This window comes from Anarrhichthys ocellatus, unplaced genomic scaffold, assembly GCF_004355925.1.
Source record: "Anarrhichthys ocellatus isolate YVR2014 unplaced genomic scaffold, GSC_Weel_1.0 scaffold70, whole genome shotgun sequence".
In the NCBI taxonomy this organism is placed as follows: Eukaryota; Metazoa; Chordata; class Actinopteri; order Perciformes; family Anarhichadidae; genus Anarrhichthys; species Anarrhichthys ocellatus.
Window position 1 is genome coordinate 1542481 of NW_022280100.1, and position 25223 is coordinate 1567703.

Here is a 25223-nt window from a genome sequence, read left to right on the forward strand (position 1 = left end):
GAGTGTACATTAATGAGAAATAAAATGAACTTTTTTGATTTTAGCAAATGGCTGCAATGAAACAAAGTGAAAAATTTAAAGGGGTCTGAATACTTTCCATACCCACTGTATATACACTGTATATACAGTACATATAAATATATATATATATGCTAGGGCTGGGCAAGTTAACGCGTTAACGCATTAATTAATTAACGCCGACAATTATTTTATCATGGGTTAATGTAGTTTTTTTTTGATTATCAAGCGACATTTTTAACACAAGAACCAGGCAGCCAGCGGTGAACAGCTGTGTTTGTGTAGGGCCTCTTCCTTCTCTTGCTGCAGCTCCCCCCCCCCCTCCCCCGGGTGACAAGCCCGGTCGGGAACCGTCGGTCCCTCCTGTCTCACACACACACGCGCGATCGTCTCGTTACAGGATCAAACGTGACAATATTAAAATACATTGTCGTGTTTTTAAATAAACATATAAGCACGTGAGAACAAACTGCTCTTAACTGCAACTCTTTATTAATATAACTTCTACATGCACGTTACTGCCACGGTACAGACTACAGGTTCCATGCTTCACCTACATTCCCCTGGGTCCTAAGTCCCTCCATGTCCAGCTTCTTATCACCCTCTATGTACCAACGTACATTTATAACAAATACCACACATATTACACGGAAATCAGCAGTTTTCAAGGTGTATCTTTGAAATTGCATCTATTACACACATGAAAGTAAAGTTCTGAACACCGGCTGAATATCTAAACATCGAACAAAAAGTTCGGAAATTAGTGTTTGGTAGATTATTTCTCTGTTGTAACAATGCTTCTTGGCAATAAATGTTATACCGTTGGAGCCTGTTTATTTACCTTTCAAATGGTGCCCCATTTGTAAGGAGCATGCATTTGTAGGATGAGCAGCACAGCTGAGTATGTGGGTTGCGCCCATGAAAAGTTTGCCAAATCTTCTCTGCCAATGCCAAACAGCGTATTCTGCTGTTGCCATTGACTCTTGTTTGGTGTTGTTTGGTGGATTGGATGATTGAAGTCTATCAGTAACAAGTAAGAAACAAGACATATTGGCAATTTTACAATTTATTCATTTAACAAACAGGAGCCTCAGTAGCGTGTGGAGGAACCATACACAGCCACAACAGCCTGGCACCTCCTCCTCATGCTGGTGACCAGCCTGCTCACACACTGCTGTGGGATGGTATTCCACTCCTCAAGCAGGATTTGTCACAAGTCAGCCAACGTGGTTGTGTTGGTCACTCTGGCACGAACAGCTTGTCCCACAAGTGTTCACTTGGGTTGTCAGGACTGCTGGCAGGCCATTCTATCCTTTCTACTCCCAAATTCTGGAGGTATTCTCTGATAAACCTCGCTCTGTGGGGGCGAGCGTTGTCATCTTAGAGGATGGAGTTCGGTCCCAGACTGTGGAGAAATGGGATTGCCACTGGTTGCAGAATCTCATCTCGATATCTCTCTGCATTGAGATTGCGTTCCTCCATATGTTCAGGTTCCAGTGCAGGTGTTGGCGACACCAGCGCAAACGGGCCTGACGGTCAATAGCAACAGCAGAATAAGCTGTTTGGCATTGGCAGAGAAGATTTGGCAAATTTTTCATGGGCGCAACCCACATACTCAACTATGCTGCTCATCCCAGAAATGCATGTTCTTTACAAATCGGGCACCGTTTAAAAGGTAACTAAACAGGCTTTCCAACGGTATAAAATTCATTGCCAAGAAGCATTGTTACAACAGAGAAATAATCTACCGAACACTAATTTCCGAACTTTTTGTTCGATGTTTATTATAACTGTATTTTAACTGCTACTGTTATGACCTGGCTCCAAGGCTGCAACATCAGGCAGACAAGACAAGTGTAAAATTTATAAATAGACATTTATTTAACGAACAAATAACCAAACTAAACAAACAATCACTCAATCAATCAAATTACTCAGCCCAGGAGAGTTTGACTGCCTGTGAGGACTCAAACTGTTAATATTTTCTTTCTTCTCTTTTTTCTAAAGCTGAAAGTTGTGGTTGTGAAACAGACGTGGTTATTGTTGGAAAGCGTTTTAACGTTTGTCAAATAATGGCTGAAAACTACTTGGTTAGGGTTAGACAAAACATTGTGGTTTGGCTCATAATAAGTATGCTTGTAGCATTGTGTTGCTACAGGTTAGCTGTGTGGTAATTTGGTTTAAACCCTCCGTAAGATTTTAGCCACTAGTGGAGCTACATAGCACTGATTGTATGTGTGGGGTCCTCGTTTTGTTTGCTCTTGAGCACGGACGCAGTGACACACAGTCATGCAAAGTTTGACGTTATTTCACTGACATGTGGAGAAGCATCCAAGAGTGAGAGCGGAGAAGGAAGGAAAGCCAGAGAGATTACACCGATATGGTACATGGAATGGACGTGTTTGTGAGCTCTCCAGCTCTCCGTTGCTGGGTTTTTCCAAACGGGTCTCTGGTCCAAGACATTCTGGACAGGTTCATGATGCAGCAAGGAGTTTCTTCTTCTGCGGATTTCTACGTTGTAGCAAATGGTCTTGTGTCTTGCCTGGAGGACCTTCTGCAGCATGGGGCGGTCTATCACCTGAAGCCCCGCCTCCGTGGAGCGATCGACTCAGCTGAGATGGAGGCCGCCAGCAGAGAGGCCTCTAGAGCAGTGATTCTTAACCATGGGGCCGCGGCCCACAATTGGGCCGCGAGCGCCACCTAGAGGGCCGCAAAAAACTTTCAGTTTTGCACCTGTGGGCCGCGGGACCGCATAGGTTATCAATTGAAGACACCAGAGATATTACTGTTCTCCATGAGACGCTCAGTTACAATATAGCTTCCCACCACCTGGTGGAGGTAATGCGTCAGTCAGTTGTTTAACAAGCTCCAATAAGCAGAAGACGACACTCAGCTAGCCGCTAGCCTGTAGCGAAAGTTATGGATACGTTTTTAAAAAGAAAAAATGAAGACAGTGGTGTCATACCCCCCCCCCCAAAAAGTCTAAATGTGTGCGCAAGTATAATCCTGACTTTCTTAAGTACGGCTTTGTGAACGGAGGCAACGAGGCAGAGCCGAGGGCTCAGTGTGTGGAATGTGGGCTAATGCTATCAAACGAAGCACTGAAGCCTTCAAAAATAAAGCGACACCTAGCGACGAAACATCCAACGCTCGTGGGAAAGCCTGTTGGGCTTCTTGTTGTGTATGCAGGTTTACATACACATGATAAATAAATGTCTTTGTGATCATCACATTGTATCATCTCATTTATTTGACAAGGGTTTTGCCTGTTCAACTCTGCGAGGACGCCGGCGTCCTCGATCCCCTCCCCTTCCGTTCCTACGGCTTGCTTGCGCAAACTACGTCACAAAACATGGCTGTGTTTGGTATCCCAGCGTGCCCAAAATCCTCATCTTTGCAAAGAAATCATCGATTTTCTTTCATTTCTTATGGATTTTTCACAAAAGGAGCCCAAACACACACTGTCCAAAGTCGCCATAACCGCTGCAAGTCGGATCTTGCAGCATTTCGACGGAAAAATACACATTACAGACCCGACAATGTGCTAGCGGATATTACCATGGTGCTAGTGGCATCAGAAAACGCTAGTACTTATAGTATAAACCTTATCTTCCTCTTCTATAAGCCATCAACCAAAGTATAACCTTGCGTAACTGAGCTACCCGCATACTCGATCGTGCGCTCGGTCGCAGCCATTACGCACAGCAAGTCCGCTACTGACACACCAAAAATCTTCAATTTGTACTGACTCCAAAGGCCCACTGCTCTGTTTCTGTATGACCTACAGGTTTTCTGACACTTTTGATGCATATAGTCAGAGTGGTTCAGAAGCTACAGCCATTTTAATTTGGGTATGTCATTTTAGGCGGTTTTGTTCCAAAATAGGGGTGGAGTTGAAGAGGTAATAATATAGTTATTGAATACAAATCAAACCAAGAGTGAGATCAATTAGTTAAACTAATAGTGTTAATATTTGAATGGGCCCCGGGACACTTTGTACTTGAAAAGCTGGGCCCCGAGGTCAAAAAGGTTAAGAACCCCTGCTCTAGAGAACACAAGATGGCGGAGTGTCGAGACCAATCGGAGAGGCTGGAGGACTCCTTGATAAATGGTCTGCAGGTGATCGAGGACTCTGCAGCAACCAACTGCGAACAGAGAGAGCAGCCGCAGAGAGAGAGGGGAAGAGAGAAAGAGTAAGAGCGGAGAAGGAAGGAAGGCCAGAGAGATTAGACAGATACACTGTAACAAATTTTTCTGTTAAATAACAGTCGTGCTGGCAGCAGAGACGCCAGCTCTTTACTGTTATTCTACAGTACTCATACCGTGAAATGACACAACAGCATAGTACTGTAAAAGTAGAATACAGTATATTTCTGTATTTTTTTCAATCTACAGTAAAATGCTGGCAGCAGAGTAAAAATGAATGCAGTATTTTTCTGTGATTATTTGAAGTAACATTCTGGTTAAGGGGTTAAATTCTCAGTGTTTACTGTATACGGGCAACATTGATAATACATTAACTTAATTTAGCAGCTTAGAATATCTAAAACATCAATTTGCAATGCAATTAACATTACAACTTTATTTTTCTGTGGGCTACAGACATCTGTATTATCATGTAAATTGTGCAACATAATCAATAAACGACTTAGAAAGGATATAAATCAAACAAACTTTTATTTAACAGGGCAGTGTCAACATAAATATCGCTAGTGCAAAAAATTATAATAACCAAAATAAAACACTTGGACGACCCAGCTTGTTTGGCAGCGAAACAAGCCAAAGAGATTTTTTTAGTAGCAAATTAAAAACTGCCTAGTGTCTGCCCGAAACAATGGCAATGCATTTGAATTCCTAAATTGCATGTCAACGACTTGAAAACAATTGAGACATAAGTTTTAAATTAAACAGTTAGGCTGAATACCAAGGTAATTAATACAAAATAAATAACTCAAAGAATAATTTGAGATACGTTGATCTCTCAAAAAGTAGTTTCAAATAGTGACAATATCTAAATGTACTGCAATGTATTCTCTACTGTCTGTAAAATATACATCAGTAAGAACATTTCGAAGATATGCATTAAGACCATTTAGAAAATATAGATCAGTAAGAACATTTTGAAAATTTGCATTAAGACCATTTAGAAAATATACCTCAGTAAGAACATTTTGAAAATTTGCATTTAGACCATTTAGAAAATATACATCAGTAAGAACATTTTGAAAATTTGCATTAAGACCATTTACAACATATGCATCAATATTAACATCTTGAAAAAATAAAGTGAAGGTAGGCTTGTGCTTTACCTGTGAGGTAAGTGCATGATGTCTGGGTGGTTGTGGACAGTCCTTATTTATAGAGGAATCTTCTGGGCCAGGTAGAAATGGCCATCACCTTGCGGTGGTTGTTCGTCTCCATAGATACATTCCAGTGTTGCCACTGTAAAACAACAACAAACTAAATAATTAATCAAAATAAGAACTGTATGAAGAAGAAAGTCGTGGCCGGTCCGCCCGCGGCTGGGCGCGCCGGCGGAGGTGGGATCCCGGCCCCGCTGCGAACCAGCCGCTGCAGACTGGCGAAATACAACTGGGGAGGCTCGACTGTTACTGCCGTCCATGAATCGAGAAGGACTTCTTACTGAAATGATGTACTATACAACCATGGGATTAAGTTATTTTGTTAACAAAGAAACGAGGATGGACTTTGTCTTTAAGTGAACAGCATTCGGTAAGCGACAAACTGCGTTTGTTTGTTTACATCTGCAGGAATGTTACTATTGTTCATTTGTCTATCGTGTCGTTTTTATGAATAATATTTGAATGGCTCGTGCTCTTGTGTGGTGGAATGCATGGATCCGCTGCAGGTCTGCTGGATTGATGTGCCATGCTTTGTTGTCATATGAATATATATGTGACTGGTTCTTATGACTTTGTTGTTGTCAGTGTTAATTACGTTGATTTGATTATGCATTGTCCGTTAATGACGCAGTGTCCCGTCATGCACGGATTCATGTATCTGCACCGTAGCTGTTCAACTGTAGTAGGACACTGGTACCGTTACAGGCTTGCTGGGTTAAGTTAACATCCACTGCATGCAAAACCTTGTCGATGTTCGTCATTATAGCGATTTAGGAGGAAAAAAACGTAACGTGATGAAACATACAGCCCCCGTGTTCCGGTTCAGTTCACACAGTCACTCATTAATGTTAAACCGGAACACTGGCGGATCTGGTTGCAGGTTGTTGTTTTTTTTAACTCAAAGTAGATGAGAATGAGGCCCAGATTCTGATAAGATGATGAGGTCAAAGAGCTTCAGGGAGAGGAGGCTGTTTGTGTAGCGCAGCTTGACGCAGGGCTGAGATGTGAGTGGAGCTGGGCCTGGATAAAGGTGGAGGTAAAAACAGACGTGAAGGGAGAGCAGTACAGCTTCCCGCTGTCACAGTATTTTAAATACATTGATATGGCAGGGTATGCTAAATGCAGCCTCTGCTCCAAGAAGATAAACTACAGCAACAAGGGCTCACGTGCCCTCTCATCACACTGCCAGACAGAAGGGCACCAGCAAAAGGTGTTCACTGTGATGACCACAGACAGTCTACTTCTAAACCCAACAGTCCCAAGTGCAGTTGCTCCCAAGGCCCATGAAGTAATGTACCTTCATTTCAGCGGGTTGCTAATGCAGAGGTGTGTATAGATTGGAAGCTTGCAGTTAAATCACAGCTATTTTACTCTTGATAAACTACCTTAGCCAGAGTAGATTATCATTTTAATTTACATTGCAGTCATTTAGCAGACGCTTTTATCCAAAGCGACTTACAATAAGTATATTCAACATAGGTATGCAAGAGAAGAACCAGTCACCAGAAGTCATAAGTGCATCTCCTTTTTTAAACAAGCATCTAAGAGCATAAACCAGAGCAACATTGCAGAAACAAACCAGTACGAATACAATAAGTGCTAAGTGGAAGGCTCAGGGTAGTACTTCTTGAAGAGGTGAGTTTTCCGCCTGCACCGAAAGATGGGCAGCGACTCTGCTGTCCTGACATCAGTGGGGAGTTCATTCCACCACTAATTGAACTGGATTGAATGGATATTAATTGCAAATAGAAGATAGGCCACAATTCTAACAGCTATACAGTAACAGTGAAAGTTAACATTAAGCCGTACAGTAACGGGGTTCAATGAAAAGGAATCATTGAACCATCACTTTTTTTTGTACAGGCGGTGGTTCTCGCTACTTTTGATATTTGTTTTTATATGACTAAAACTTTTGAAAATGAGACCTCGGTCTCAATGGATTTTGAGTAAATAAAGGTTAATAATATTGATTGGAGAAAAAAAATGCTAACTAGCCAGCTGTTCAACTAGAGCTGAAATACTGATTAATAACTGAATAATAAATAATTTTTTTGCTTGGCTCGACGCCCCCGAATTTGGGGGCTCTCGGGCTCAGCACCCCTGAAAATATTGTTCGGAAAATTGCCTTATTCGTCGGTAATATTGTGGATTTGTACAATTGTTTTACCAGATTAAACAGCAACGTATGGGCAACACTATCATATAAGTCACTTTTTACACACTCCAAACACAACTATAGACTACTAATATAAGCATCTAGAAAATGTGGCATAAACTCACGAAATCCTGGGCAGAAATGTGTACTGCAAATCAATATTTCCACCCGGAAGCTAGCGGCTACCGAGCTAAGCAATGCATTTTTTAGCAATAGCATTCGTCGCCAAACGCATAAATACCTTCGGTTTTTCTCTCCGTAGAATCAGTAGAAAGCTGTGAGTGGACAATGGTACCATGGCACTGCCCTTCGCCAAAAAAAATCGTTGCTTTTTGCTCACGTTTTATGAAAAATGAGTACAATAACGTCGAAGATTATCCGGTTCAAAGCTACCATCATTGTTGCCAACTGCATCCTGTTTACTGCCGAGCCAGTATAAGAGCGGTCAATCCAGCCTGGGCGAGTGGTCAGACTTCCGGCGAACGGAAATTTACGCTCGGGGAGACGCGGCACCTCTTGCAACTTTACTCGCTGAAACTTCTGTCAATCAACACCCGCTTCGAAGGCAGCATTCCTGAGACTCTGACGCTTCGAAGGCGGGCTCATTGACTGAAATCGGCCGATGATAGGCTGAGCTACAGCCCCATACACACAGATCAACTGAGAAAATCCTATGGATGACAGCCAGAAACATGCTCTGAGAGGACCCTTGCTGTCAAAATGATTTCTAACGGCTGTATTTGGATGTATTGAATAATATGAGTGATAAAAAAGTGAAATATATAGTTATATAGTATATAAAAGTACAATGTAAGAGCTGCAACAGCTGGTTCGAAAATGATGACCTCGCGTGACCTCTCTGTACTAAAGCCTCTTATTCTTCACTTTATCCCAGCCAACCTTTATTCAACAACTACTGATCGGTTGTGCTATGATTTGGGAGAGTTTTGAGGCATTATTTCAAAAACATAATATCAATAAAAGTGCTTTTTTTCAGGCGAACCTGATTATTTTCAATTTGAGCTGTGTAATATCTTCATGCACTATATTAACCAGTAACATATACACAATATTTACCCATCTGAATAAATCTCACAAGTGTTATCTGATTATAGCATCAAAAATTATTAAAATAGACCTTGTAGTTACAGAACTGTGGTCTCCTTAGTATGGGTATGCAATTTTCGAGCAGAGGCCTACAAATAGGGCCCGAGCTTAAGAGGTTAAAGTAAATGTCTTATCACTTAATTTTCTTCTCAGAGTACACCAGAATGCTACATTTTAAAGCTCATATTTAAAATAAAATTCTCCCGGGGGAGCATGCCCCCATACTCCCAGACAGGGTTTTGGGTGCTTGTCACCTTTTTCACCTCTTATGAGTTTGCAGGTATGTCTACAGTGAGAGCAAATGTTTCCCTATATTTTGCTCTATTTATTTATTTAATTCTGACAAGACATTTGAGTATGAAGATTTAAATATTCAAATACTATAATACTAATCTGTAGGGGGTGAATTTATATATAAAAGTGGTATATTTTTGTTTTTAAAATCTGCACAAAATTTACCAACCAAAAATGTATTTTGAATTTTAAATTGTATTGTTACAGAATGGGAAAAATAAGAAAAACTTTAAGAGGGGGTGAATATTCATTATAGTCTCTGTATGCTTGATTTTCTGTAGAATACAGACCCAGAGGAATTCTGTGTCAAGGGAGTTGAACTTGAAATACTCACAGTTGTTGAAGATGACATTGGGACGGTCTGCTCAATTCCAACAACAATAAGCATCGCCCTGGTTATTGAGGAACGGATCGTTCTGGATGATGTATGCGACTTCCCAACTGCATTTGCCCTTTTGTTTGGGCTCATTTATGATCTTAACCTGGACTGTCCGAAGGACTTGAGGTACACATTTGAAGTAATTCAAAAGGTGTCCATGAACCTGGTACCCAGTGCTCTTCCCGGGTTCAGGCCCTAAAGAACAGTTTGCTGAAGTAGCCTGCCATATCTAACCCACGCCTTTGGTCTTGGCTGGATTTTCATGAGAGACTGAAATGTCGCTTACTTGACCAAATGCCGACGGTATGAATTGACCAAATTGGTCAAAAAAGTTTCTAAAGGCAGTTTGCAATGTTGTACAATCACATTCATTCATTGTAAAGGCATAAAAGCAATATATGACCAATAGCTGAAAAATTGTCCCAATGTTGATTGTGTACAGTGGCCATAACGATAAAATATTGGAACCAGCATTGGTACTGTGTATGCTTAAAAAAGCATTACTTGTGGTGAATGGTTGTTTTTTGCATCTTATTAACAGTTCTTGTTAAGATACTGCAGTTTTCACTTTGTTGCAATCGAGTGCTCTTCATGTGCATTACACTAAAAAAGGTGAATTTATAAGATTGGATGGAGTAATGGTCTGGATGGCCACATACTGTTGATTGATTTTTTCTTGTTGGCCAGTTCATCTAGGATTTGGATACAGTTGCATACAATTTTTATGACATCACTTTACAATATGGTATGTAGTTTCTAAATAACAAGTGAGGAACAAATCGGTAATAAATATTTGCGAAAGACTCAACTATCAAGTTGTTCCTAATTTGTTCTTTAGTAACTATGTACATTTTTCCATCACAACTTTGATCAGTGCTTTTTTTTTACTGCTTGGTTAGGATGTTTCCTCAAGTTAGCTTACAAACATCCTTAAGTATTATTAATTTAACAAGTTTATTATTTGCCTTACTAACTTTTATATTACAGCTGAATTATCCACTGCTGGTCCTGCACTTAAGGTGTATTATAATTTAATATATTTTTTTGTTTATTGTTGTTACTGCCACATAGCACCATGCAGACACATATTGCAGTTTTTTTAGTTTTGACTGAGTATTTACATGAAAGAACTTTAGTCGGTGTCATTCGGTTTATAATGGCGTACTGGAAATGAGATTTTGAAGTGAAAAACATAAATATTGTTTTGTGAGCAAATGTTTACTTATTGTTATTAAAAATGTTGTGTTTGAAGACGTTTTTTTGTTTTATTTAACTGTTGACTTTTCCAAACAAAACGGTGTACATTTTTAATTTATTAAAAATGTACACCGTTTCATTTTAAAGTAAGTTTCTCTCAACTAAAAATGTGCAGTGCTGTTGATGTGTTTTCAATCTATAATAACACACAATTTCAAGTTTCTCCAATTTAATATTTCAAGTGTTAACTTAAATACATAAGTAGGTCTGAATAGCAATGTTAAGTTTGACAAACATTGGGTTCAAACTAATGTTGCACGGTGTAGCGATACTAAAAAGGTACCGCGGTACCCGTACGTTAAAAACGATACAATTTTGCATATTTTTAGTATCGATACTTCATTAAAATAGCGTGCGATCAGAGCGCACTCACTGTTCCGCTCCCTGTCATGCTGCCTGCACGCATTGACTGCAAGGGGGCGGGGCTTCCCAGCGCTCACACATGCAAAAGGCAGCGCTCACTCACAGCGAGTGATCGCAGGGGAGACATGGCATTAAGTGCAGGAGCTTTTGCCGACCGTCCTCGGCTTGTTGGAAAAAAAGATGCCAGAAGTGAAATCTGGAAGTACTTTGGCTACATTGCAGAGAGTGAAGGAAAGCCCACTTGAGCTAATTATTTTTAGTTAAGGAAAAAATAATTATTCCATGAATTAAGATAAAATATGAAGTAAAAATATCAAACTCACTATGCAAGTAAATTAAGCATTGTTTATCCACCCACTCCCACAGACAGTCAAACAGATGCCAGCAGCAACACAGAGACAGAGTTCCCTTCAGCTGTGTTTGAAAGCCAACGGAAATATGAGAGAAGCTCAAAAGATGCGAAGAGGTTAAACATTAATATTAATGCCATTTGTTAAGTGTTCAAAAACCTGGGCAGGAACAAGCTCGTAAAAACGGGAACCATACAGATGTTTTATTTATTACTCTTATAGATAAATATACCAGTGTCGTATTTGTGGTATTGTATCGAATTCTGGTATCGTATCGTAAGTATCGGGTATCATGATACTTATGGCAGGTATCGTATCGAAGTCATAATTTTGGTATCGTGACAAGCCTAGTTCAAACATTGAGAAGCATATCTTGCCAAAAGAAAAGAGAGGTAATACAACTTGATTAAACTAATTAATCCAGTTATTTATTCATAGTTTATTTTGCAGTTCTGACTTATGGTCAGTCTATTCAGGTTTTTAAATGGGAATATGCCAGTTTTTTAGTTCTCATATACTTATGTTTTATAGTTTTCAGAGCAGGAAGAGAGAGGGGGACATTGTGAAATCCCCTATCAGCCAGCTGTCCAGAACAGAAAAGGACAAATTGAGGCAGCAGTGGAGGCAATATCAGAGTAAGCACAGGGAAAGGAAAAGGGCTATGGAGGAAATCTTGAATTTCACACCTGAGTCTTTGGATACAACTCCCATTGAACTCCAAGCAGAAGTTCACTCTAACCCTCCCAACATTGACCAAGAGAATATTGTCAATTTAGATGGACAGCAACCCACAGCATCATCAACACCACAGAGAGCAGGAAGCACTAAAAGGAAATGGCAAAGAGAGAAGGCAAATTTGCATCATAAAATGCACAAAATGAGAAGAGAAATGGAAGCTGAGAAAAGAGAATCTGCCAGATTGCGAAAATGCCTCGAAAGATTAAGGAAAAAACACTCCAAAAGGCAAAACTTATAACTGGAGAGAATAGACCAAGGATTGCAAAGAAATGAGCTATCCAGAGAAGACAAAGTTGTTGACTTCCTCTGTCTCGATGAGAACAGTTGCTTACTGCCAGGGAAAAAAGGATACAGTCACAAAAAACAAAAGCAAACAACAGAGGCGTGTGTTGGTTAAACCATTCACTGAACTCCATCTGCAGTATTATTCCGAAATGCAAAGCTCCCACAGGCTGTCTTACCGACAGACAAGTGTCAGACAGGAACACGTGTGCATGCTTGGATCATGATAATATCAAACTCTTGACTGAAAAACTGCAGCAGAAAGGTGTTGTGAACACTGCCAACATTTCTCAGCTGTTGTCCTCAATTGTGTGTAGTCCAGACAACAGGTCATGCATGTATGGAGTGTGTGCAAAATGCTGCTACAATGAGGTAGAAGTTGCAACACCCCAGGCAGAAGCAACTGTGACTTGTTATCAATGGATAAAAAAAATCTGGGGTGTCAGAGGGGCAGAAGACCTACATGAATTTTTGTAAAAGAAGTACAAAGTGGAACATGTTCTGAACTGTTCAACCTTTTCAATCAGAAGCTCAACGACCTAGCCAAACACCACTACAATTGGTTGCACCAAGCTAAAGAGTGCAGGGCTTTAAAAGAAAGCCTACGAGTTGATGAAGTTGTCCTCCATGTGGATTTTTCAGAGAACTTGTTATGCAAACTCAATAGTGAGGTGCAAGCTTTTCATTTTGGAGGGAGTCGGAAGCAGGCCACAGTCCACATGTGTGGCTTATACAGTAGCTGGCTCACAGTCCTATGCCACAATGTCTGCGTCCCTTCGGCATGATTAGAGAGCTGTGTGGGCCCACTTGGAGCCAGTGCTAAAGGTTCTGATGGAGAATCGCAATCCATCTCCCACAACTTTGCATGTGATGAGTGATGGTCCGGTCACTCAGTACCGGAACAAAAATAATTTCCATTTGCTCAGCACCATCCCCTTCCTCTCAGACTTCCAGCAGGTGACCTGGAACTTCTCTGAGAAGTCCCACAGAAAAGGCGCCCCCGATGGAGTTGGTGGTAAAGTCAAACGTACTGCTGACTCAGCTGTCCGAAGGGGTGCAGATGTCCAGACCCCAGAAGATTTTTACAACCTCCTAACGGAGAGAAAATCTGACGTCAAGTTCTTCTGGGTGAGTGAGGAGGACATCAGAAAATTTGATGAAGCCGTCCCTGAGGTTGTTCCTCCTGTAAAGGGAACTTTGGCGTTGCACCAGGTCATCTCTACTGAACCAGCGAAAATGTTGCACAGGGAGATCTCCTGCTTCTGCAGCAGACCGCATATCTGTCAATGCCACAATCCCACAATGGTCACCCTGCAAACACCTTGTACCCAGGCCAGTGCACAGTAAATTTTGCAGTATTAAAGTAACACTTAAATAGTTAAATTTAACACTATCACCAAGTGTATTTGGTCCCAATCAGAATTGGTGTGAAATGAACTCTTGACCAAGTGTTGAAATTTTGGAGTTAAATTAACTCTAAATAGAGTAAACATTTAACACTACCCTACACTGTTTAGTGTTATTCAAATTTATCACTACAGGTTAAATAACTCTGGAGAGTGTAAATATCATTCTCATTAGTGTTGATAATTTAACTTCTATGATAACAAATCAACTCTCATTGAGTTAAATTCCAATTGTCATTACCACTGTATGGAGTTATAAGAAGTTAAAACCAGAAGGTCAAATAACTCTGGTAAGTGTTGATGTTACACACTACTGTGTTGTTAATTTACTCTATTACTGTGAAAACACAGCACTGATGGTGTAAAATTCTAACATCCATCAACACAGCACAGTGTCACTGAAAGTTAACGCTATTTATAATTTTACAATAAATTTAACTCATTTGTAGTGTGAAATTACATCTAATTGGTTTTGAATAGAGCTTTTTCAAACATACCATTAATTGACAAGAAAAATCACCAGTTACCACAAAATAATGCATCTCACAACTTTATTGTGCAGGCCAACAATACAAAACATTTGATGGAGAATAAAAAATTGACCTTAGATCAGCATAAAATGACAATAAGGAACAATGTACAAGGAAGAATCTGCCATTCCATACTGCATTTGAACATCGAATGGTTTAAAGTAAAACTGCCTCTAGCAGTGTTTCAGCTACTGCACTCATGCATTCTTTGACAACCCCTCCATCGGCAAATGGCTTTTTGTGTTGACCCAAAATCCAAGCAACTCTGAGGGAACACTCATGAGCACGTTGTTGGGCAGTGAATGTGTGGCTCAGGATCCTGGTGGACTGGTCATATTGGGCTCTGAGACTACTTATTTTCTGTGATCTCACCTCAGATTTCAGTGGGTATGTTTGTTCAAAACCTTTATGTTTTGTCTCATAATGGCGTTTCTGAGACAAAACAAAGTTTAGTGCTCCCAGTGGGAAGTATGAACAGAAATTAGTCTGTCCATTCCGGATTAAATGCTCTATTTTCGCTGTCCACTTTTCTTTTTTGTAGAGCGCCATTTGTTCCTTATTTTTCTCTCCCTTTCTCAGTCTCACTCGTCTTTTTCTCAATTTACTCCATCTCACTTGTCTTTTTCTCAACTTTCTCCAGGACAGTCGCCTGTTTCTCTCCAGCTGCGCTGGTTGAAATAGAAGTGCCCCGTGAGATTTTAAATCATAACCTTCTGTTTTGGCTGTAGGTCCAGGTCCGTATGGGACGGCTTCTGGGTCCAGACCCGGACCGTGGTCTGCCAGTTAGGGACCTATGCCATACAGTCTTGGTGCTTATTGCGCAAATATGCCTCTGATAATTGGTGATTTAATACAGACAGATGATAAACCCTGGCATCTTCTACTTTTGCTTCTACAGATGGTGAACATTGTATTTTCACCAGTCCTGTCAGAAGGCATGACCATTTACCTCAAACATTTAATCATTGATCATCATCGGTGCTTTTTTTTCCTTGAAACATTCTGGATGTTTAAAAATTGTCTTCAGCGTTTCCAAAATAGGAACATATGAAATGTATCAGTTACAATAACCTGGTCATATGTCCCAGTAACCTTGTTTCTTCTACTGTCAAATCTTGTGCCAAGCACCCTTTCAACCAGTTCGACATTACCCCATTTCTTTGTGAAGTGTTTGTTTCGTTTAGCCTCTGAATGGGTGTGAATGGGTTTTCTAACTTTTGGAGAAATTGTTCTATTTTGTTCGTATTTTCTGTGTCCTGTGGAGATAAGCACTCTAAAGCTGCATCTCTAGCCTTACTATGAATCTCAAAAACACTTCTTCCATGGATGAGACAAAACTATTTACAGTAGACTGACCTAATCCAGCTGCCTTGAGTTGTGCGACTGCAGAGGCACACATATCTAGAGTGCTCCTATTGGACATTTTCAATTGTTCAGATGTTGTGGCTGTCTCGTCTACATTAGCCGTCACAGAAGTTGTGGCTGTATCGTCCACATTCGCCGTCATCAACTCCCCTGCACTGCTTAAATTAACATCAGTGTGAACTTCTTGGTCAAAACACTCAGTATGTTTGGTGTTTAAATGTTTCCTAAAACCTGAAAAAGTACCAAACACACAGCCACATCCAGTCTGAGCACATTTAAGGCGAAGATTTTTTCCAAAAAAAGAAAACGACACAATTTTATCAGTTGCAAAAAAAAAAAAAAAAAAAAAGGCGTAGTCCTTTCTGTTTCAGGGGGAAGATGAATTGTTCTTGTGTGTAAAAGCATCAGTTCACACACACGCACACACACACGCACACACACGCACGCACGCACACACACAGGATTCTCTTCGGTCTGTTCAGTCCGTGTCCCGGCAGATGAACAGACCGGTAACCATGAACCAATCGTAAATGCCTAACAAGCATATTTGAACTAGTTAACTTGGCCTGACAAACAAAACACTTCATGATGTTGGAGTAACTTCAAGCACTAATTAAGAAACCTCGCCCTAACTTCAGCAACACGAGGACTCTCTTTGACTTTGTCAATGTTGTACACAGTGGTTTGGATGAACATGTACATGTTATGGAGCATGGTGTTGTATGATGTGCCAAACACAAAATGTGCCTTAAAGAGTTCATCAAAAGCACCAAGAGAAGAGGTTGACCTGCAAGGTATTGCATTCGTGTCAAGGATGATGAAGAACTGGTGGATCACATTCTTCCTCTCCAACAGCCAGGAGGTAGGGTTGAGAACTGGTAGTGATGGCATCAAGGTGCTCTTGGATGTTTGTTCCAGTCTGAGAAGACAAACGCACATAGAGACATTAAAATTACATACAGTTGTGTGAAAAAGTGATTGCCCCCCCTGTTAAAACATAAATTAAATGTGGTTTATCACATCTTTGGAAAGCTGAGTTCAATTTCTCTAGCCACACCCAGGCCTGATTACTGCCACACCTGTTCTCAATCAAGAAATCACTTAAATAGGACCTGCCTGACAAAGTGAGGTAGACCAAAAGATCCTCAAAAGCTAGACATCATGCTGCGATCCAAAGAAATTCAGGAACAAATGAGAAACAAAGTAATTGAGATCTATCAGTCTGGAAAAGGTTACAAAGCCATTTCTAAAGCTTTGGGACTCCAGCGAACCACAGTGAGAGCCATTATCCACAAATGGCGAAAACATGGAACAGTGGTGAACCTTCCCAGGAGTGGCCGGCTGACCAAAATTACCCCAAGAGCGCAGCGACGACTCATCCAAGAGGTCACAAAAGACCCCAGAACAACATCCAAAGAACTGCAGGCCTCACTTGCCTCAATTAAGGTCAGTGTTCATGACTCCACCATAAGAAAGAGACTGGGCAAAAATGGCCTGCATGGCAGAGTTCCAAGACGAAAACCACTGCTGAGCAAAAAGAACATAAAGGCTCGTCTCAGTTTTGCCAGAAAACATTTTGATGATCCCCAAGACTTTTGGGAAAATACTCTGTTGACTGACGAGACAAAAGTTGAACTTTTTGGAAGGTGTATGTCCCATTACATCTGGCGTGAAAGTAACACGGCATTTCAGAAAAGGAACATCATACCAACAGTAAAATATGGTGGTGGTAGCGTGATGGTCTGGGGCTGTTTTGCTGCTTCAGGAACTGGAAGACTTGCTGTGGTAAATGGAACCATGAATTCTGCTGTCTACCAAAAAATCCTGAAGGAGAATGTCCGGCCATCTGTTCGTGACCTCAAGCTGAAGCTCACTTGGGTTCTGCAGCATGACAATGATCCAAAACACACCAGCAAGTCCACCTCTGAATGGCTTAAGAAAAACAAAATGAAGACTTTGGAGTGGCCTCGTCAAAGTCCCGACCTGAATCCGATTGAGATGCTGTGGCATGACCTTAAAAAGGCGGTTCATGCTCGAAAACCCTCCAATGTGGCTGAATTACAACAATTCTGCAAAGATGAGTGGGCCAAAATACCTCTACAGCGCTGTAGACTCATTGCCAGTTATCGCAAATGCTTGATTGCAGTTGTTGCTGCCAAGGGTGGCCCAACCAGTTATTAGGTTTAGGGGGAAATCACTTTTTCACACAGGGCCATGTAGGTTTGGATTTTTTTTTCCCCGTTAATAATAAAAACCTTCATTTAAAAACTGCATTTTGTGTTTACTTGTGTTATCTTTGTCTAATATTTAAATTAGTTTGATGATCTGAAACATTTAAGTGTGACAAACATGCAAAAAAATAAGAAATCAGGAAGGGGGCAAACACTTTTTCACACAACTGTAGTTATAATATTATCAGTTGTACGTTCCCCTTTTGGCATCTAAGGGATGCGAGGATTAACGATGTTAATTTCCCGGGGAAAGAGAGAATGAGCACTGATGAGGGTTTAACAAAAGGAGTATTTATTGTAAAATGGTTAGCTGCACACACGACAGCAAAAGAAAACAACTCTCTGATAACCAGAGAGCGACACTAGTTGACACGCACAAGCAAAACTACGACAACAGCCCACACGGCTGTGGCTGTAGCTGGAGCGATGGGGTGATCCACTGATCCTACAGCAACACGCGTCCACACATACAGCTTCACTGTCGCGGTTTTGGCCCAAGGGGTTGTCCTTCTGGAGCTCCTCTCCTTTTATCCACAGCTAATCGCGATTAAACGCAGCCGCATCCAATCAGCCGCTGCAGCTGGCATCTGGGACAGAGGGTGGCACCCGAGAGGACACTGAGGGTAAGCAGAGGGAGAGCACAAGACACGTAACACCCCCTCCCATAAGACCAGACACTTGTTTGGCCACAACCAACCCCCACCAGACATGTATTTACATTATAACAAAAAACAACACACAAGACAACACACAGAAGGAGACATATTGCCACTGTCCTCCGGACTGATTTAACTGTTCCCTTACCCGATTGTGCGACCCCCTTCCGCATCACCACCCCGCTTTCTACTATGAAAGACCACCCACCACTGCCCTCACTGGTGCCCCCACCCACTGCAGCGAAACACCTTGTCAAGGCTGGATCGCCTCTCATGTCACTGGCAAGTCCACTGCACTTTAAAAAAAAAAAAGTTGAGAATACTTTAAAAAGTTAAGCAACCAGCTGCAAAGCTTTTTTGAGTATACTCAACTAAGGGCTAATGTGTTGTGTCAACTTAGGATAAGAAGTTAACTCAAAGTGCGATTTTAAGTTTGTCAAACTTAACATTACTATTCAGACCTACTTATGTACTTAAGTTAACATAACTTAAAATATTGAATTTGATCCTCACATCTACTCATGTACATAGTGTTAAGAACACTTGAAATATCAAGTTGGAGAAAGTTGAAATTGTGTGTTCTTATAGATTGAAAACATACATTAACAGCACTGCCCATTTTATGTTGAGTATACTCAAAAAAGATGTGCAGCTGGTTGCTTTTTTAAGTTTTCTCAACTTTTCTTTTTTACAGCCTTCATTTTTAACTAATTAGAAATGTACACCGTTAAAGAAAACAAAAACATCTTAAAACACAAAATGTTTAATAACAATAAGTTATTTGCTTGCAAAACAATACTGTCTTTCAATTTCAACACTTAAATAGTAGACAGCAGGGGGTCAACATCCTTAAATCTCCACTTCACACCATTTTAAACCCAAAGACACCGACTAAAGTTCTGTCCTAATACTCAGTCAAAACAGAAAGAAATGCAAATATGTGTGTAACAACAATAAACTAAAATTAATATTAAATTATAATACACCTAAAGTGCAGGACCAGCAGTGGATAGTTCAGCTGTAATATACAAAGTAGTAAGGCAAATAATAAATTAAACATCTAATACTTAAGGGTGTTGACCAATTTGGTCAACACATACCATCGGCATTTAGTCAAGTTGGTGACATTTCAGTCCCTCATGAAAATCCAGCCAAGACCATAGGCGTGGTTTAGATATGGCAGGCTACTTCAGCAAACTGTTCTTTAAGGCCTGAACCCGGGCAGAGCACTGGGTACCAAGGTTCATGAACACCTTTTGAATTACTTCAAAAATGTGTACCTTAAGTCCTTCGGATACTCCAGGTTAAGAGCCTGGATGAGCCCAAACAAAGGGGCAAATGCAGTTGGGAAGTCGCACACATCATCCAGGACAATCCGTTCGTCAATAACCAGGGCAATGCTTATTGTTGTTGGACTTGAGCGGACCGTCCCAACGCCATCTTCAACAACTGAGTATTCCAAGTTCAACTCCCTTGACACAAAATTCCTCCGGGTCTGTATTTTAAAGAAAATCAAGCATAGAGAGACTCATAAATATTCACCCTCTCTTTGAAGTTTTCTTTTTTTTCTTCCCATTCTGTAACCATACATTTGAAAAGTCAAAATACATTTTTGGTTGGTAAATTTTCTGCAGATTTTAAAAACTAAAATATACCACTTTCATACCATATTCACCCCCTACATATTTGTATTATAGTATTTGAATATTTAAATATTCATACTCTGAATGTCTTGTCTTGTCATTAAATAAATAAATAGAGCAAAATACAGGGAAACATTTGCTCTCACTGTACAGGCTTCCTTTGATTCAATAAGTGACAAAAACCTGAAGGAACTGGAGCAAATCTGCCATTAAACAATGGACAAAATCACTCCAAATCTGCCAGATTCTTACCCTAAAGACATATAGCGGCAACGGGTGTTAATGTTGTGTAGGGGCTTTTTTAGTTTTATTTTCTTAAAAAGATTATCTCACCAAAAAGGTATTTTGACTTTGAAAATGCACTGACAGAGGATCACTTTACAATTAAAAATACTGACAAAATATGTACATGCATAATTTTTAAGTCAGACAAATCTTCAACAGGTCTAAATACTTTCTGAATGCACTGTATATGAGGTCTCAAAACCCATGACCAATTTGGGCTTGGAATTATAAATGTTACCAGTAAATTTTAAGGAGAATTGCTGTTACAAAATGCATGTGATGCAGGCACCACACTCGCATTAATCTTGATGCTACAGTAATATTGCCAGTATTTGCGATATCACATGAAATGAAATGTTAAAAACTGTAAAGTTACACTTGTTAAATACACTACAGTACGCTCAGGAACACAATTTTTAAATTTTTTAAATTTTTTCCTCCAACATCAGTCTGTAAGCCTCTGGCATTAACTCATATGTTCGCAGAATAGCATCTTCCACCGACAGGGACGAGCAAGCTTCCTGAGCTTTTCCAACCAGCTTACACTGCAACAGTATGGCCCGCACGTCTTCTGGCCAATGTAAAGCAGCAGCGATGCGCTCAAAGCCACCAATGTATGATTCCACCTCAGACTCACGAAATACAGGGACCAAAGAAATATTTTTACTGACATCGAATGCAGCAGTAGACCCTGGCGTTACCTGTATATCTGCAGAGGTGCGAACAGAACCAGAATGCAGCTCTAACTCATGCATTCTAACAGCTGTATCTGCCTCCAATTTACACAACCTGAAATCAAACTCTCTTCTAACTGATACCGCTGCCACTGCCGCGGTCTCTTCGTCAGGAGACTCTTCCGGTGCCGGAAACCGGAGAACACCCTGCATACACAAATTGTTAACAATTACTGCTTTGAGTTCCCCTTTCGAAAGGGTACTCGAGACAGGGACACTATAATTGGGTACGTTATTGTAATTTAGTAATTACAGTTTCTTGTCTCAAAAGTCAATAAACGACTTTACCAATTACTGCATATAAAAGTAATTACTTACTAAGGAGAAGAAGAAACTTTTATTGTCTGGTTTACCCAGTAGGATTTTGATAGAAGCGTTCCTACAGTAGTTAATATGATAAACAGTTTATATTACACTATCCTATTGTCGGGTGACATCGGGCCCATTTAAATTTCTGCGTTATTCATTTGATTAAGTCATTATTTACATGTCTGGTTACCATTAGGGCTGCAACTAATGATTATTTTCATAGTCGATTATTTTTTCAATTAATCAATAGTTGTTTGTTTCAAAATGTCAGTATTTCCCAAAACCTAAGATGATGTCTTCAAATGTTTTACTCACAAGCCAAAGATATTCAGTTTACCGTCAGAGAGAAGTAACGCAGCCAGAAAGTATTCACATTTAAGCTGAAATCACAGAATTTTGACTTTTTCTTAACGATTTATCATTGCAGTTCTAGTTACCACCAAAAATAGTGGAATTATAGTAATATTAATCCCACCACTGATTTATAATTAAAAATTCTTGTCATAAATTAGAAAAAAATACTAACCTTCTTGAATGCCACAAGATGCTTCTCTGCTTGGGATGCCGACACCTTTCCTGGTTTCTTCCGACCCTGAGCAGAAGGTGGAATCAGGTGCAGCAACAGTAAAACCGAAGACAGGTCACTGTCCCAACCTGTAACAACACAAGTTTGTTGTTAACACACTTCAGCGTATCTGCAATGTCAAAAAACTCAGCCAAACACTTCAGTGCTTTTGAGGTTTTGTTCAATATACAGTTTACACTATGTCATCTTATATTTTTCAAATACAATATTTTTATATCTCAATCCAGCTTTACATATGCTGATAATGCAATTATTCTGAATATTTCCTGTGATTACTAATATTGTCAGGTGGCACAACTGATAAATGTCAGGTGGTGCGACCAGGTAAAATATAAATTTAAAGCAATGAATAATAGGTTAAAGTGAAAGAATGTTTGCTTAATATGATGTGAAGAACTATTGTATTGAATGTATTCATTTGTATATTTGTATTATTATGTTTCTCTTTTTAAATGTAAAATCAAATGTTAAATATAATAAATACCTGGCCAAGAGAACACAATTATGTTAAATTATTGTATATATATATAAAACACGATGTAGACACTCTAATGGATACTTGTTAAAAATATCAGTTTGAATAAATGTTAGGAAAATATATATTTTTTTATAAATATGTGGTTGTGCCACCTGACATATTTTAGCCTGTGAAGTTAAAAAATACTGTTAACTATTTAAAACACTATAAAAATTTGGTTCACAACTCAGACTTGTTTCACCACATTGTTCCAGACAAAATATGCATTACATCCATTTTGAAGATCATTTTTAAAATGACCTTTTTAGAAGTCTTATTTGTCAATGACCCTCATACACCAATGGCACAGCCTTCAGGAGTCATTTGGGGTTCAGTATCTTGCCCAAGGAACACCTCGGCGTGCATTCTGGAGGAGCCAGGAATCAAGCTGGCCACCCTCCGGTTGCCCAGCCACGTCCCCAGAGCCTTCAACTCGCACCTTTTAGTGGAATCCTTTTCCTACTTTGATGAGAAGCTTAGAACTCTGTACATTTTTGATCCATTTAGCCACTGACCTCATTCATTATCAAAGTCCCAATTTCCATGAGCTCAATTAATCCTGCATGTTTCCAGCTTCTTGGTTTTTTCCCCTGATGTCACCGCATTTCAATAAGATCACACACTTTACAAAGGCAATGACATTTGCACCTTTGATTAGTTGAGAATGTGTTTTAAGTGAGCTGGTCCCTTTATGAATTCAGGGCAACAGCACATCACACATACCAAAGTAAATGTGGTTGATAGAGGTAAAAAACATCTTTTAAGAATTCTGTGTTCAACTATGCTTGACTGAAGTAAGCATGAAAGCAGGATTTAACATTTCATATAACATTTAAAACGATGTGAAGGAGGTGTTATCTTCCCTTCTCTTCTGCTTTCGGATAAAAGAAATAAGGCAACACAAATACATGTATGAGGATTAGAGACAGACTCATATATATGCATGTTTGTATGCACAAGCATGGGCAGCTCTCTATTGCCGTATTACACGCAACATTTCAATTCTATTGTCTCCACGTCTCTAAGAATCCCTACTAAAATGGTTAGATTATCATCATAAAGTGTGTGTGTGTGTGTGTGTGTGTGTGTGTACAGAGAAGTGGGCCAGTTGTAATGAATCAAATTGACTGGAGACAGAAAAAAAGAACACGGAACGAAAAGAGGCCATCCTCACAGATGTTGTGTAAAGTGCTGAGCTAAGGAAACTTTACAGTAAATAAAGGCAGAAAGCAACAAATGAAAAGACAATATCCGGGAGTGTCCTTCTGTGTGCTGTCTAAGGACACATCCATTGTGATCAATACATAATCCTGCAGTGGGTTTTTGTTTGGCAGTAGAGACACGAGAGGCTTCATCGCGATATTATAATGGCTTAATTGGGAGAATCTGATTAAAGCTCTGCCTGTCTTTATGAATTGTGCATTAAAGTATAAGCAGCTAATAAAAAGCTTGTACTGTGCAAACAGACCATCGGTACCTTTAAAGTATTGACTGAAATAAACCAGTACCAAGTAGAATAATCATATTCTCCACACAAACGATATCTGCAATCAATCCTTTTTGTGCCTAGATATAGAAAAAAGAGTTTCTATGGAGCATTCGCTGATTTAATGTGACGTGTGATTGGCCCACTACCACAGCAGCTACAATTCATACAGCTGGCTCTGAACATGGAGATGTCTAATATTCTGTGCTCACCAAATTGAAAGTCATTTTTTAACATTGTGTATCATTTGGGTGTATTTGTATTCCTCTCATTAGACGCACCAGAGAGGAGGGGGGGGCTTAGTTCCATGTAGACGTTCCATCAAACATGGCTGAAATAACCGCTAATGCTGCTTTATCCATGGTGTGGAAGTACCAGATATCTGAGAAACCAAACGCTTGCTGGCTGGTTTAAGGTGCGTTCACACCAAACGTGAATGACGTGATTAATGCATCGCGAATGACGCGATTCACGGGGGACCATTTGTCTGTCTGTCCACAAGACGGCAAGCAAGCCACTTTGTTTTCTGAACATTATGTTATTTTGAGGATTGTCGGAGACCGGATCCATCGTGGATACGAACTCCGACAATCCTCAAAACAACATTGTTATTATTTTTTTTATTGAAAGACAAGAGACAATACATAGACATAACAACAAGAGGATGACAAGAACAGTGGGATAAAAGCCAGCAAACATCCTATAGTCAGGTGTGTGTGTGTGTGTGTGTGTGTGTGTGTGTGTGTGTGTGTGTGTGCGTGCGTGTGTGTGTGTGTTGCCATAGAGAAAAGGCGACTTCTGCTTCTGGTCGAGGGGGGAGCCAGAAATAAAGAGAGAAGCTGCACCAGCTGTTGCTCTCCCCCTGGAGACTACTGGACATCGCTGCGGTAAAGTCAGCAGACACTCAGAACTCCGTGGTCAACTCAGCAGACACTTACATTTTAGTGCACCTATATGCTGAAATTCACGGTAAACGCATTTAAACAGCACAGATCGGGAGCAAGCGAAGGACTTTAAAAGTTAGCGGAAACATTAACGTGAGACAACATCCGGTTTCTTCAGACGAACATCCGGTTTTCAGAATAAGATGCCAACAAAGTATGAATTATATTCACATTAACCCTTTAATGTCCTCACTAAGAAAAAAGTAATGGAAAAATTATTCCTTT